At 39.4% G+C, this 14464-nt stretch overlaps 1 long non-coding RNA gene across 1 annotated transcript in view; it reads left to right on the top strand.

Annotated features, from left to right (window-relative positions):
* Positions 1 to 10569: 10569 nt before the first annotated feature.
* Positions 10570 to 14464, top strand: part of LOC134759453 (uncharacterized) — a 70676-nt gene continuing 66781 nt past the window's right edge. Inside the window, exon 1 of the long non-coding RNA XR_010135680.1 lies at positions 10570 to 10822. This is a non-coding gene — a long non-coding RNA (uncharacterized LOC134759453). The remainder of the gene's footprint in view (positions 10823 to 14464) is intronic.

Below are 14464 nucleotides of genomic sequence, written 5' to 3'. Positions count from 1 at the left end.
GTTGTTCTTATAAAATGCTACTTTGCTTCCCCAGGAACTTTAGTAGTTTCCTGGAGCTCTGTTTCTACCTCAGTCAGAGTCTCACTCATCAGCCCTGCAGCCACTGCAGCCTGGTCCCCATGCACCACCATAGCCCCTGTTTCAGGGCCATTGCCCCCCGTTGGGTCCCTGTTGTAGTCCTTCTCCACTTGCTCCAATTCCGATCAGAAGAGTTGCTATGCAGGATCAAGAATTGTAAGCAGGTGGAAAACAGCAACTGAATATAAAGTTTAGGAATTCACTAAGCCAAGAAGTTTGAAGATAGGTTGAAATACCAGGCTGTGGTATAATGTCTCACTCTTCAAGAGGTGGGCCTTTCAAGTGACTACTCGTATTTCCCCTATGAAATGTGATGTGCTCCATGGAAACAGCCCATGAACAGCCCAGTGTTCCATTTTTCCAAGGTCTGCCAGCATTGCTGCTGGGCTGACTTGGAGGGTTGGCTGGGTGAGGCTAAGGTTAAGCCAAGATCTTTTCAAAGTAATTGGCATTTGGAAGTAACTACTGTGCATTGCCAAAAGAAGAGATGATGATGACAAAGAGCTGTGACCTTAAAGGAATGTGACCCAGGCTTTGACTGATTCTTTTTTGTCAAAGTAGCCAAAAGAATGTCTGATCAAGGGTCATGTTGAAAGGAAAATTTCAATTTGCCTCATTCTTTTTTTTAAACGTAAGTTTTTTTAAGACGCAGGGAATAAACATTGTTTGGAATACAGGTTTTCTTCTTGTTTAATTAGCAAAATATTTTTAGGATCTCTCAAATGCCCTCTGAAATCTGACAGTTAATATTTAAAGTATAATTTTGACTCACTTAAATGAAATAAGAAACTTGTCTGCTGAGCAAAATGAGAAATTTTGACCTCTTCACTTGGGTTCAGGGTGGTGCCATCTGTATCTCTGTACCCGAGTGCTCTGTGTATAGTGGGAGCTCAGTAAACATTTGGTGCCTGAGTGAAAAAGCTGAAATTCAATAGCATTACACAATCCTGATCTGCTGTTTCAGTTGGAAGCAGCTAGTTGGTTATATAGCTCATGGGCCGTCAGCATTTTGACTTCTTTTGCTGTAGAAGCAGACAGAGTAAGAAGCTAGGCATACCTTTATATCACCTATTTTCAAACCTCGTCATTAACAATAAATTTATTTTATTAGAAACGTGTGTGCTTGCAGAAAAAGCTTGCAATGTAACAAAACTAGCTTTCTAAAAATGAATGATTCTATCTTTTGTAATCAGTACTTCATGCAGTTGTAGTCACTGCAAATGGGCAAGCAGATAGCTCCAAGATTCTGTAAAGCCACTATGATTTGAACTATACTCATAATAATATAGCTCTGCATTTTTCCTCATTGCAGTTATATGACTTTAAAAATTATACAAAATAAAAATGCAGAAAGAAATGAAAACTCATAGTTGCCACTATTAGTATATTCCTAGAGTATTTTTGGCGTAAGAATGTGTGATAGTCATAATTCTAAGTTAGCCCTCCATGATCTCCACCCTCTAGTTATTCCTGTGATTATGTTGTTTCTTGGCAAAAAGAATTTTACAGAGATAATCAAGTTACTGATCAGTTGACCCTAAGATAAGGAGATTATCCGGGTAAGCCTAATCTAATCACATGAATTCTTTAAAAGCGGAGAGGTTTCTTTGGCTAGTTGAAGAAGCAGAAGTCAGAGATTCAAAGCATGAGAAGCACTCAAAATGCCATTGCTTGCTGGAAGATGGGAGGAGCCGTAAGTTAAGAAATGTGAGTGACCTCTAGGAGTGGAGAGTGACCCCTAGCCAATAGTCAGCAAGCCAATGGAAATCTCAGTCCTACAAACAAAAGAACTGTATTCTGCCCAATAGCCTGACTCAACTTGGAAGCAAATCCTATACAGTACCTCCAGCTTGGCCAACATCTGGATTTCAGCCTTTGAGACCCTAAGCAGAGGACCCAGTTAAAATGTGCCAGACTCCTGACCCATGAAAAATGTAAGATAATAAATACATATTGTTTACAGCTGCTAAGCTTATGACAGTTACACAGCAATAGAGACTAATGCAGATTTTGATACTGAAAGTTGATACTGCTGTAATTAATACCTAAAAAGCGGAAATGCTTTTGGGATTAGGCAGTAGCTGGAGGCTAGAAGAATTTTGAGGAACATGATAGAGAAAGGCTAAATTGTCTCAAACAGACTGTTAGCAGAAATATGGATATTAAAGATACAACCGGTGAGAGCTCAGAAGGAGGTGAAGAGCATTATAGAGCAAACCTAAATTTCCTTGGAGAAAGCCTAAATCATCATGAACAGACTTTAATTAGAAATCTGGGCTTTTAGAATACTGTTGGGGAAGACTCAGAACGAAGTGAGAATCATGTTATTGGAACTGGAGGAAGGAGAATCCGTGCTATGTGGTGATAGAAAGCTTAGAAAAATTGTGTCCTGCAGTTATGTGGAAGCAGAATTTGTAAATGACAAACTTAGATATATAGCTGAGGAGATCTGCAAGCAAAGTGTTAAAGGTGCTGGCTTATTTCTGTCTTACTACTTATACTAAAATGTGAGAAAAAAAAATAACTGGAGGGAAAAACTGGTAAACATAAAGGGATTAGGACTGGAGAATTTTGAGACTGCTCAGCCTTTCCAGGTGGCAAGAAATGCTAAGAGTCAGAAATGGCTTCCAAAAGTATGGCACAGAGAAAAGAAAGACTGTGCAACTGTCCAGCTTTCACTGAAGCCTCAGGAAGACTAAAAGGTTAAAGTGTTCAGTCATAGAAAAGGCTCTTCTAAGATATTAAGGTTGTGACTCACCGATCCCATCAGTGAAACTAGAGGGCCTCTCAGAAGCTTAGGAGTGTTGTCCCTCAGTAATCTCAGTAGAAACCAAAAACAGAGCAGGGAACATCTCAAAAATGTTTGTGCTCATGGCTTTTGTCTAATGGAGTGAAACTGAAAAATTTAGGCAAGGACCATTCAGTGAGTTGAATAGTTTCTTCCTGTAATTCATGTCTTCCTTGGACCTATGAATGTGACCTTATTTGAAAATAGGGTCTTTGCACATGTAATCATGTTAAGGTGAGATCATACTGGATTAGAGTGGGCCTTAATCTAATTAGTGGTGTCCTTATAAGAAGAGGGAAATTTGGACACATCCATGCAGCATGCAGAGAGGAAAACATGTGAAGACAGGCAGAGATTAGAGTGATGCACCTACAAGTCAAGGATTGCTTGCAATTACTAAAAGCTAGAAGAGACAAGGAAGGACTCTCCTCTAGAGCCCTCAGAGAGAGTATGCCTCTGCTGATACCTCGATTTAAGTTTTGTAGCTTCCAAAACTATGAAAGAATAAATTTTACTTGTTACAGGCCATCTAGTTTGTGTAACTTGTTACAGGAGCCCTAGGAAACTAGTAAGGATTATAATGTTTTTGAGAACATTACATCAACAGAAATGCTACTAGAGTGGACTGAAAGAACTGAGGAAGTGCAAAATGAAAGAAAACTATTGGGGCTCTCCCATATGCCAATTTTATTGTCAGGAAGCAAGCTAATAAAACCACTTAGCTGAAAACATGTTCCTTTCTTGATAATGGAAGGATGACTCAGAGGGCAGAATCAAGAACCCAGAAGGCTGAACCAAGAACCCAGGGTGCAGATTTGAAAACCATAGCAGGTTATTCCAAGGCCTGGAATAATAAACCTAATTAAAGAACCCCAGCTGGAGTTTGTGTGGCTGTATTTCAAAGTTGCTTTGGATTTGTGTCTCCTTTTTGCCTTCCATCTCTCTCCCTTTTTTAGTGATTAATATATTTTATTTAAAAATTTATTTTTAGAGCTTATAAATGGGTAAATTTCAAAATAGTGTCAATGCAGACTATTTAACAATATTTTAGTGTTTCTTTTTACTCAACAGTCACCTTTATGTTTTGCTTTCCATCAACAAATGCATTGGATTAAAGCAACAGTAATCTTACCTCCAAGTTCAATGCCTGAGTTTCTTGACCACTTTATTTCCATTCAGAGTTTAGTAATTACTTAACTTCACATTTTTCTGTCACCAATGATAATCAAATGGTCTACCTAACTAGCCAAAATCATAAAACTATTATAAGCCAAGTCAATGGAATTTATAACGTTTATATGAAACAACTATACTGACACACATGTGCATTGGGGACTATTCGAAATATGTCAAAAATAACAAGCTTTAAAGAATGAGGTCTTCAGGCAAAGAGGGAAAAGGGTCTTCATCATAAAAAATTATTAGGAAGATTTAGATAAGAAATCAGCTTACAATTTTAACTAAATAAAGGAGGAAAGGGGAGTACATAATCACAGTTTATGACAGTTGAAGAAAAGTCAGTTGCCATTCTATCACAAACTGGCTCACTATCTCAAGAGCTTAGAATCAGGCTCTTCAGGCATTTATGAAAACAACAGAATATTATAATGCTACTTAATCTGACAGCAAATAATAGAAGAAAAATTGGTGGCACCACACCTTCTCAACACCCTTGAAAACAGGAACTAAAATGAATAATTAAGAAACAGTATTCAGAGATCACTACAAGCTGGGCACAGTGGCTCACACCTGTAGTCCCAGCACTTTGGCAGGCCAAGCTGGGTGGATTGCTTGAGTGTAGGAGTTCAAGACCAGGTTGGGCAATACACATGGTAAAACCTTGTGTATTGGTCTGTTCTCACACTTCTATAAAGATACTACCTGAGACTGGGTAATTTATAAACAAAGGAGGTTTAATTGACTCACAGTTCTGCATGGCTGGAGAGGCCTCAGGAAACTTACAATCAAAGCAGAAGGGAAAAGAGGCACCTTCTTCACAAGGTAGCAGGAGACAGAAGTGTGTGTAAAGCGGGAAGAGCCCCTTATAAAACCATCATATCTTGTGAGAACTCACTATCACAAGAACAGCATGGGGGAATCCGCTCCCATGATCCACTCACGTCCCACCAGGCCTCTCCCTCAACACCTGAGGATTACAATTCAAGATGAGATTTGAGTGGGGACACAAAGCCTAACCACATCACCCTGTCTCTACAAAAAATATAAAGAATTACTGGGTACAGTGGCTTATGCCTGTAATCCCAGTACTTTGGGAGGCCGAGGCAGGCGGATCACTTGAGGTCAGGAGTTTGTGACCAGCCTGGCCAACATGGTGAAACCTTGTCTCTACCAAAAATACAAAAAAAATTGGCCAGGTGTGGTGGCGCATGCCTGTAACCTCAGCTACTTGGGAGGCTGAGGCAGAAGAATTACTTGAAACTGGAAGGCAGAGGTTGCAGTGAGCCAAGATCGTGCCACTGCACTCCAGCCTGGGCAAAAGAGCGAAACTCCATCTCAAAAAAAAAAAAAAAAAAAGAATGACTGGGCTTGGTGGCGTACACACGCCTGTAGTCTCAGCTACTTAGAGAGCTGAGGTGGGAGGATAACCTAAGCCCAGGAGGTCAAGGCTGCAGTGAGCCATGATAGCACCACTGCACTCCAGCTGGGGTGACTGAGTGACACTGTGTCTCAAAAATAAACAAGTAAAATAAAACTAAAACAACGAGCACTGAATTATCTGATGCAATTTATAAAATAAGCAAAATTCAGCAATCTTCAATGGAAAAGGTCATAGTATTTGAAAATTAAGCATGTTTTGATGCTGATTTTTATCAAAATGGTACTTCAAGCCATTAATTGGAACAAATTCCAAACTCACAGTTACTTGCATCACCTCACTTTAGAATCAAATCATGAGTCCATTTCAGCTAATAATTTATTTTGATTTTTAGCTTCATGGTCCACTTCAATGGAAAGAGATTTTGCAGCAGTGACTTTGCTTCTCAGACTTTCAGTGAGTCTCTCATTTTCTTCCTCACAGGCACTATACTCACTGTTAGCATAGCCATAGTTCCCATAGTTGGGAACTCCTGGGTACTCCTACACCCAGACCTGCCCGCCTCATCCTGCCAGAGAAGAGAAGGAAAAGGCAGGCATGGGGGGAGAAGTGGTGAGTGGATAGGAAATAGATAGGGGTGACCCAGACCACATCTTCAGTATCAGGGCCCAGTGGAATACCAATTTCTTCCTAAAAGTGCCATGACATCAGTGAAATATAAACATTATGCCTTTTTTGAATTGCAATGTGTATAACTATTATCCTATGTTTGCCCCACTATTGTATGTTTGGAGTATTGGAGGATCATAACATGTCTCTTTAGTTTTACAGGTCCACAGATAGAGAGGAATTGTGCCTGGGAACCGTTATTATGGGTTACCATAGAGCCCCATCCTCTCCTGATTTCTACATGATTTACATGATGGGATTAGGGGCATATGAGCTATTGAGATTTAGATGAGAATTTTTGATTTTGAGTTGATACTCTAATGGGAATTTGGGGAATTTATGGACATGAAGAATCAGGGGACTACAGGGTAGATTGTGGTAGACAGTATTCTAAATAACCCCTTAATCTCTGCCCTCTATTGTCGCCCCCTTATTATGTTAAAAATGATTTTACAGATGCTATTAAGGTGACTAATCAGTTGACCTTAAAATAAGATGTCAACCACGTGGGTCTATCCTAATTACATAGAGCCTTTAAAACAAGAGAATTTTCTCTGGCTTACTGGGGAAGCAGAAGTCAGAGATTCAAAGCATGAGAGAAATTCAGTGTGTCACTGATGGCTTGAAGAAGGAGGAACCTACAAATTGATGAATTTGAGTGACCTCTAGGAGCTGAGACTGATTCCTGGGCAACAGTTGCTAGCAGAGAATGGAGACTTTAGTCCTATAACCACAAGAACTGAATTCTGCCAACAACCTGAATGAGCTCAGGAGAATATTCCTCCCCAGAGTCTCCTAATGAGAACATGGCTCAGCTGACATCTTGATTTTATTCAACCTTTGAGATCCTGAACAGAGGGCCCAGCTAAAATATGCTGGATACCTGACCCATGGAAACTATAGATAAGAATCTGTATTATTTACTGTTGTAAGTTTGTGGTAATTTGTTATGCAACAATAGAAAACTAGTGTGTGTGTCTATGTAACACTATGTGTATAATTCTATGCATTTGTATTCTTTAAATAGAAGAGATGACATTTTTACAAAACCATATAAATCGGTCTAGCCAGAGGTTTATAGAACAATCTTGTTGTAAGTCAGTAATAAAATGAAATTTATAGTACAGATAGAATTCCAGTTTTTAAAAAGCCCTTAATAAAGAGGGATAGCTCTAGGTTCAAGCTTCTTATTGCTTTATCCTTCTGGGAGAATCTGTGAGAAGGATACCTCATTAGTATATACTGTCAAAGGGCTGAAATCTCAATAAAACAATCAGTTCAACAAGTAATCATTTAGCACCTTGTAAGTGCCGCTGGACACTAAATTTAGCACTGGGGGTTGGGTGATTTTTTTTGTCATCCAGGACTATGAGAAATAAATTTATGTTGTTTATGAGCTGGTATAAGCTTATAAGAGCAAAGGATATTGTAAGAGCAAAGGATACATTCTTAGCATTGGATGCCCATATACCTCATCTAAGGGAGATGAGGTGAGTGTGGCTTCTTGACTTTCTCCTGTTCTTTACAGAACACTGCCCCAGCTGGTGGAGATGGCATTTTGCCTGTCCAGGCTGAGGTCCTTTCAGGTTGCAGGTTGCAGGAAGCCATAAGCAGGAGCTTACCAAGTCTCTAATACCTCAAATTATGTCACTCCCAACCTCCCGTATAATTACTTTATAAGGCTGCAAAAACTGTCTTTAGTTAAGCTCCATTTCCTTTGTCTAACTAGTGTAGATTCCAGGTACAATTTCTTACTATGCCAGTGGTGCCACCCTTACCACATTGGTCTAGGTTTTAGAATAATGACTAAGCATTTCATATGAGTAGTTACATTAGAATGATGAGGAGTGTAAAATTGTTCAAGATGTAGCAACGCTTAACATGAAGGCTTGGCTAAGGTCCTCAAAACCTAGTTCATAGAGCAGTCCTGGGAATTAAATGATGTAAGGCATTAATTAAATGATATAAGTGCTTAATTCAATGCCTGGCATAAACGAACAACTCAATAAATGTTAGTTGCTATTGTTGTTAATTGCTATGACTTACTTGTTAGTGCCCCTATGGTAACAACTATTATTGCAAAAGAATTACAGAAAAGAAGGGCTGATATTGGGAGAAAGAAGAGAGGATCTGGAAGTCCTGAAGAGGCTGAAGAAATAATAGACTGGGAGTAACTGAATGAGAATGTTGGAAGAAAGGTTGCAGTTAGTGAATGGAGTGTTTGAATTTAATATTTAGGAGACAGAATAATTCTAAGTAATGATAGAAGTATAGCAAACTGGGATGGGCGTGGAGTATGTGTGATGTGAAATGGGAGATAGGAGAGGAAGGTCATTAGCACTAAGGCAGACAAAGGAGTCTGGAGAATCAGGTAGGGTATCCATGTGGCTTCGGAACACTCTCAAGATGACAGCACAACTTAGATTACAGGAGGCAATGGAAAACGCTAACGTCTTTAATAAAAGAAGGAAATACCTGAATCTTTGTTGGTAGGATTTCCAAGACTGAGAGTGTCTCTGGATCCTGTCGTTTTAGCAGAACTACTCTGTGCACTATTTATACCCTTGTTGGAGTTCTCTCTACCTTCTAACTTCAGGAAGTAACTTTATTGTGCCAGTTACCAGAAAGCTGATGGGGCAGTGTATTCAGGCCCAAGCTGGCTGTTTGGAATACATCTAATGTACCCATTCTTCCAGCCCAGGAAAACTGCCCTTAAGAGCTACTTGATCCAACATCACGAAATCTGTTCTCATTCTAATTTAGAATGCAGGAACTTGTGTGGTGACTCATACGTTTGAAAAGCTCAAATTAAGTAGTGGTGATCTCAACCGTGATTCACTGATGAGAACTGGAAAGTGATTCATCTCCTTTATGTGCTTGTCCTTGGGAGTCTCCAGGCTTAAAGGTCTTCCAGAAACACACTGCACTCAAGGAAAGACACTGGGCCCTCGTGTGGCGGTATTTCAGCAATTACACAGAGGCATTCACTACATTTTTTTACAAGGTCATTTCCTTTAGTTCATTTTATTCCCATCTACAATCCACAAGACGCTCTTGTGCTGTAATGATTCACAGCTGATAAATGAAAAGTCAATGATACTTTTAGGTCAAAGGTGGGTGTACATTTAGTAAACCATTGGTGCAGATTCACAATTATCTAATATGTAGGGATAACAGTATTTTCCTTAGTATCTACTTGTTATCAAGGAGTAACTTTTTTCTTACCACAATAACAGGATTTGAACGTATTTTATATGATATTGTCAGAGGCGTTTAAACCAGAGCAACTCCATCTTGCATAGAGGCTGGGTAAAATAAGACTGAGACCTACTGGGCTGCATTCCCAGGAAGTTAAGGCATTCTTAGTCACAGGATGAGATAGCAGGTTGGCACAAGATATAGGTCACAAAGACCTTGCTGATAAAACATCATGTGGTTAAGAAGCCTGCCAAAACCCACCAAAACCAAGATGGCGATGAAAGTGACCTCTGCTCTCCTCACTGCTCGTTATATGCCAATTATAATGCATTAGCATGCTAACAGTTACTCCCACCAGCGCAGTGACAGTTTACGAATGCCATGACAATGTCAAGAAGTTACCCTATATGGCTTCAAAAGGGGAGAATCCCTCAGTTCCCGGGAATGGCCCACCCCTTTCCTGGAAAACTCATGAACAATCAACCTCTTGTTTAGCATATAATCAAGAAATAACTATAAGTATCCTTAGTCCAGCAGCCCAAGCTGCTGCTCTGCCTATAGGGTAGCCATTCTTTATTGCTTTACTTTCTTAAAACTTGCTTTCACTTTCCTCTATGAGCTCACCCCAAATTCTTTCTTGTGCAAGATCCAAGAACCCTGTCTTAGGGTCTGGATCAGGACCCCTTTCTGGTAACAATATTAGGAGGGAATACTAATTAAAAAACTAGTTTAAAGTTAAGATAACTTATACTAAAACGAACCAAAGATTCTTGTATATTGGTAATAGCACTGTGCGGAATTACAAATTGATACCCAAACAATCTACCTGACAAAGTAAGATCATATAATTTAACCAGATTAAGTATTTTTGCATCTACTATGCTGAGCATCCAGAACTAGGTAGGCACTATTGCTATGAATTTTCCTAGTATTTGTTTAAAAAACATTCACTATAGACCTGCTAAACAATCAATTACAATCCCATCTGATATAGTTGTGACCCTGTCCTCAGTTTGTAATGCTTCTAGCTAACATTTACGTGAACCCGTTTTGTGATAGGAACTGATCTAAGTACTAAACATGAATTAATTCATTTTATCTTTACGACAACCCTAGGAAGTAAACAGTTACTACCCTTATTCCTGTTTTTATATACAAAGAAACTGAAGCATATGTTACCGGGGGATCCTTGTTCTTAGAGCTTCCAAGATGGCGGCAAGCCTCTTGTTCTCTGACGTGGGGTTCTTGGCCTCACGGGGTTCTTGGCCTCACGGATTTCAAGGAATGGAATCTTGGGCCATGCGGTGAGTGTTATACCCCTATTCAGCTCGATTAGGACGAACCCGGGGCACTTAGCCAGTGCAGGAACAATGGCGAGCCTCTAGCCCGATTGGGAGTGGCAGTGGGCGCTGCCTCACCAGATCGGATGTACAGCAGACACCCTGCCGGATCTGGAGGGGTGAAGTCTGCCACGGGTCTGTCATAGCGGCAAACAGCAGTGGTGGACAGCGAGCAAAAGCTCAGCTCGAGCGGTAAGAAACACGGACCAGAAGAATGCAGTTGCAAGATTTAATAGAGTGAAAACAGGGCTCCCATAATGTGGGAGGGGACCCAAAGGGGGTTGCTGCTCCCTGCTCCAATGCCTGCGTTTATATCCCGATCATTGTCCCTCCCCCTGTGCTCTCAGGCTATATATGATTTGACTATTTCTTTACCTCCTGCTTTAGCCTAATTTGTATTTTAGTGAGCCCTCTTTACTACCTGAGTGGTTGGGTATGAGCTGAGTTACAAGCCCCATTTAAAAGTGGGTGTGGTCACCTTCCATAGCTAGGTTTAGGAATTGTTAGTCGGCCTAGGAATCCAACTAGTCCTGTCTCTCACATAGAGACTTTTTTCTAGTACATAAAAATGAAATTAATTTATTTCCATAATCATGAGGTACATACATGATATGTACTTCTTTATGTACTTCTTTATTTTTTAAATTTTATTTTTATTTCAATAGTTTTTTGGGTACAGGTGGTTTTTGATTACATGGATAAGTTCTTTAGCGGTGATTTCTGAGATTTTAGTGCACCCGTCACCTGAGCTATGTACACTCCACCCAATGTGGAGAACTAGGTAGGCACTATTGCTATGAATTTTCCTAGTATTTGTTTAAAAAACATTCACTATAGACCTGGTAAACAATCAATTACAATCCCATCTGATATAGTTGTGACCCTGTCCTCAGTTTGTAATGCTTCTAGCTACCATTTACAGTGAACCCGTTTTGTGATAGGAACTGATCTAAGTACTAAACATGAATTAATTCATTTTATCTTTAAGACAACCCTAGGAAGTAAACAGTTACTATCCTTATTCCTGTTTTTATATACAAAGAAACTGATCTTATTGCTATCAGCATTTTGGGCAAAGCCATTCAACAAGTCTCTAGGAAGTTCCAAACTTTCCCACATTTTCCTGTCTTCCTCTGAGCTCTCCAAACTGTTCTAACATCTGCCTGTTACCCAGTTCCAAAGTCACTTCCACATTTTTCGATATCTTTTCAGCAGCACCCCACTCTACTGGTACTAATTTACTGTATTAATCTATTTTCATGCTGCTGATAAAGACATGCCCGAGACTGGGAAGAAAAAGAGGTTTAATTGGACTTACAGTTCCACATGGCTGAGGAGGCCTCAGAATCATGGTGAGAGGAGAAAGACACTTCTTACATGGTGGTAGCAAGAGAAAATGAGAAGGATCCAAAAGCAGAAACCTCCAATAAAACTATCAGAACTCATGAGACTTATTCACTACCACGAGAACAGTATGGGGGAAACCGGCCCCATGATTCAAATTACCTCCCACCGGGTCCCTCCCACAACAGGTGGGAGTTATGAGAGTACAATATAAGATGAAATTTGGATGGGGACACAGAGCCAAACCATATCACTGCATAAGTGACTCAGGTTACTTCTGGATGATGAGGACTTTCTGAAGCTGTCGCCCTTACAGGCCATGGCTTTCTCTAGCACTGGCCAGATTGCAAGTGTCTTTCCTGATGCAATATAGGGCTATCCCTTACCCCAATTCTTATTTCACGGAGAAAATAAAAGCAATTTTTTTTTTTTTTGAGACAGAGTCTCACTCTGTCACCAGGCTAAAGTGCAGTGGCACGATCTCGGCTCACTGCAACCTCTGCCCTCTGGGGTTCAAGAAATTCTCCTGCCTCAGCCTCCTGAGTAGCTGGGACTACAGGCGCACGACCACACCCAGCTAATTTTTGTATTTTTAGTAGAGACAGGGTTTCACCATGTTGGCCAGGATGGTCTCGATCTCTTGACCTTGTAATCCACCAGCCTCGGCCTCCCAAAGTGCTGGAATTACAGGAGTGATCCGCTGCGCCCGGCCGAAAAGCAATTTTTAATTTTCTTGTTTGTTGTTGATTTCTCTACCAAAATATAAACTTCTTAAGAGCATCTTTGATAATCTTTATTCCTGGCAGGAGTTCCCAATCTTTGGTCTCTGAAGCACTGATGATATTCTCTGTCAGCTGTGCTGATTCCTAGCTATGACACCAATTAATCTCTTTCTTTTTTTTTCTTTAAGGATGTCACTAAACTCATATGTGGTAACTAATAATAATGCAGTAATATTTTACCTACTCGTAATTCTGCAATCAGGTTATTTCAGCTCAACAAATATTTTCTGAGGACATGATTTGTGATAGGCATTTTGCTGGAGCCTGGATATAATGGTGGATAAAGTAGTCATATTTAGGACCCCGATGGAATTTATATTCTGGCAGGGAAGACATATATTAAATAACTAATTGTAAATATGCCAAGTGTTTCAGCTAAATCAGCTATGGGAGCATGTACTAGGGTGTTTACCTTGGTCTAGGAGTCAGGGATATTCTAGCTGAAGAAGTGATACTTCAGCTATAACTTGAGGTTTGAATAGGAATTAGCTAGGTGGAGGGAAAGGTGTAGGTGTGGGGATGAGCTTTCCAGGTAGATGGAAATAGAGCTGGACAGGCCTGTAGGCACAAAAGTGAACATATGTTTGACAAACTGAGAGTAGTTCAATGTAACTGTATCAGAGGGTGCAAGGGGAAATGTGGGACAGTAAGACTGGAAGGTCAAAAAGTGGCAAGATTGTGAACCATGCAATGAATTTGAGACATTATCCTGTGGATGGATAGAAATAACTAGAGAGTTTTAAGCAGAAAGATGACAATCAGATTTCTTTTGTGAAATATTATTCTATAATCATCTCTTTAGAAACTCAATAGTTAAAAACCAGCAATAAATAGCAAATGCTTCTAAGCAGCCTAAATTTATTATATCTATGATAAAGCCACATCCTCAAATTTATGCATTTATTTTACTCATAAAAGAATTCCCATGTGTGTAATTTAGTTTACATTTTGTTTACTCACTTTCAAAAGCTTTGTTATCTCCTTTTCATAGGTTTTTTTTGGGGGTTGTCATTTCCCTTTCACTTTTTTTGTTTTTGTTTATTTTTTGTTTTTATTTTGTCGGTGGTAAAAGATAAATATACTTAACAAATGAATGTATTTTAACTGAATCTTGAAAGATCATAGAAAAGGCAAAGCATAAAGAGAAAGCTGACTGGTCAGTATTAGCTACTTAAGAAGACATTTAGTGTACTTTAGAAATATTTTCATAAAATATTAAAAAATCTTTAAAGGTTTGTTATTATAACAATAACAACCAATTACATCTGCAAGAATTTGGGACAAACCTAGTCCCACAATATGGGAGCTTTTCCTTTATCTGTCATCAAGGAAAAGTGAAGACTGTTTCACAGTTTTCCTATTTCAAAGGCTAGTCCCTTTATTACACTAATATCGGTAATTTAATATTTTCCCCAAAAAAAATCACACTTAAAGTTAGTTGTATACATGCTTATTTTGCTAATCAGATTTTTTGATGCTTAACCAAAGGACATGAAGGGTAATAAGGCAGATACAAGTTTGGTAGCTATTTAAATAACACTTTTACCCAAACTTTAAATATCTCTTACAGTTGTGCTTTCCTGATTCTGTTGTTTGGTTTTACAAGTTTATTGCAGCAGAGACTATCTATCTGCCCTGTGTCTTTTCTAATTTGTTTCCTTTTAGTATGTAGACTGTGGAAAACAAGAGTACCAAACTTTGATACAAA

The sequence above is a fragment of the Pongo abelii genome, chromosome 1 (genome assembly GCF_028885655.2).
Source record: "Pongo abelii isolate AG06213 chromosome 1, NHGRI_mPonAbe1-v2.0_pri, whole genome shotgun sequence".
In the NCBI taxonomy this organism is placed as follows: Eukaryota; Metazoa; Chordata; class Mammalia; order Primates; family Hominidae; genus Pongo; species Pongo abelii.
The sequence above is the reverse complement of the archived record's forward strand: the minus strand, read 5'-3'. Positions and strand labels throughout refer to the sequence as shown.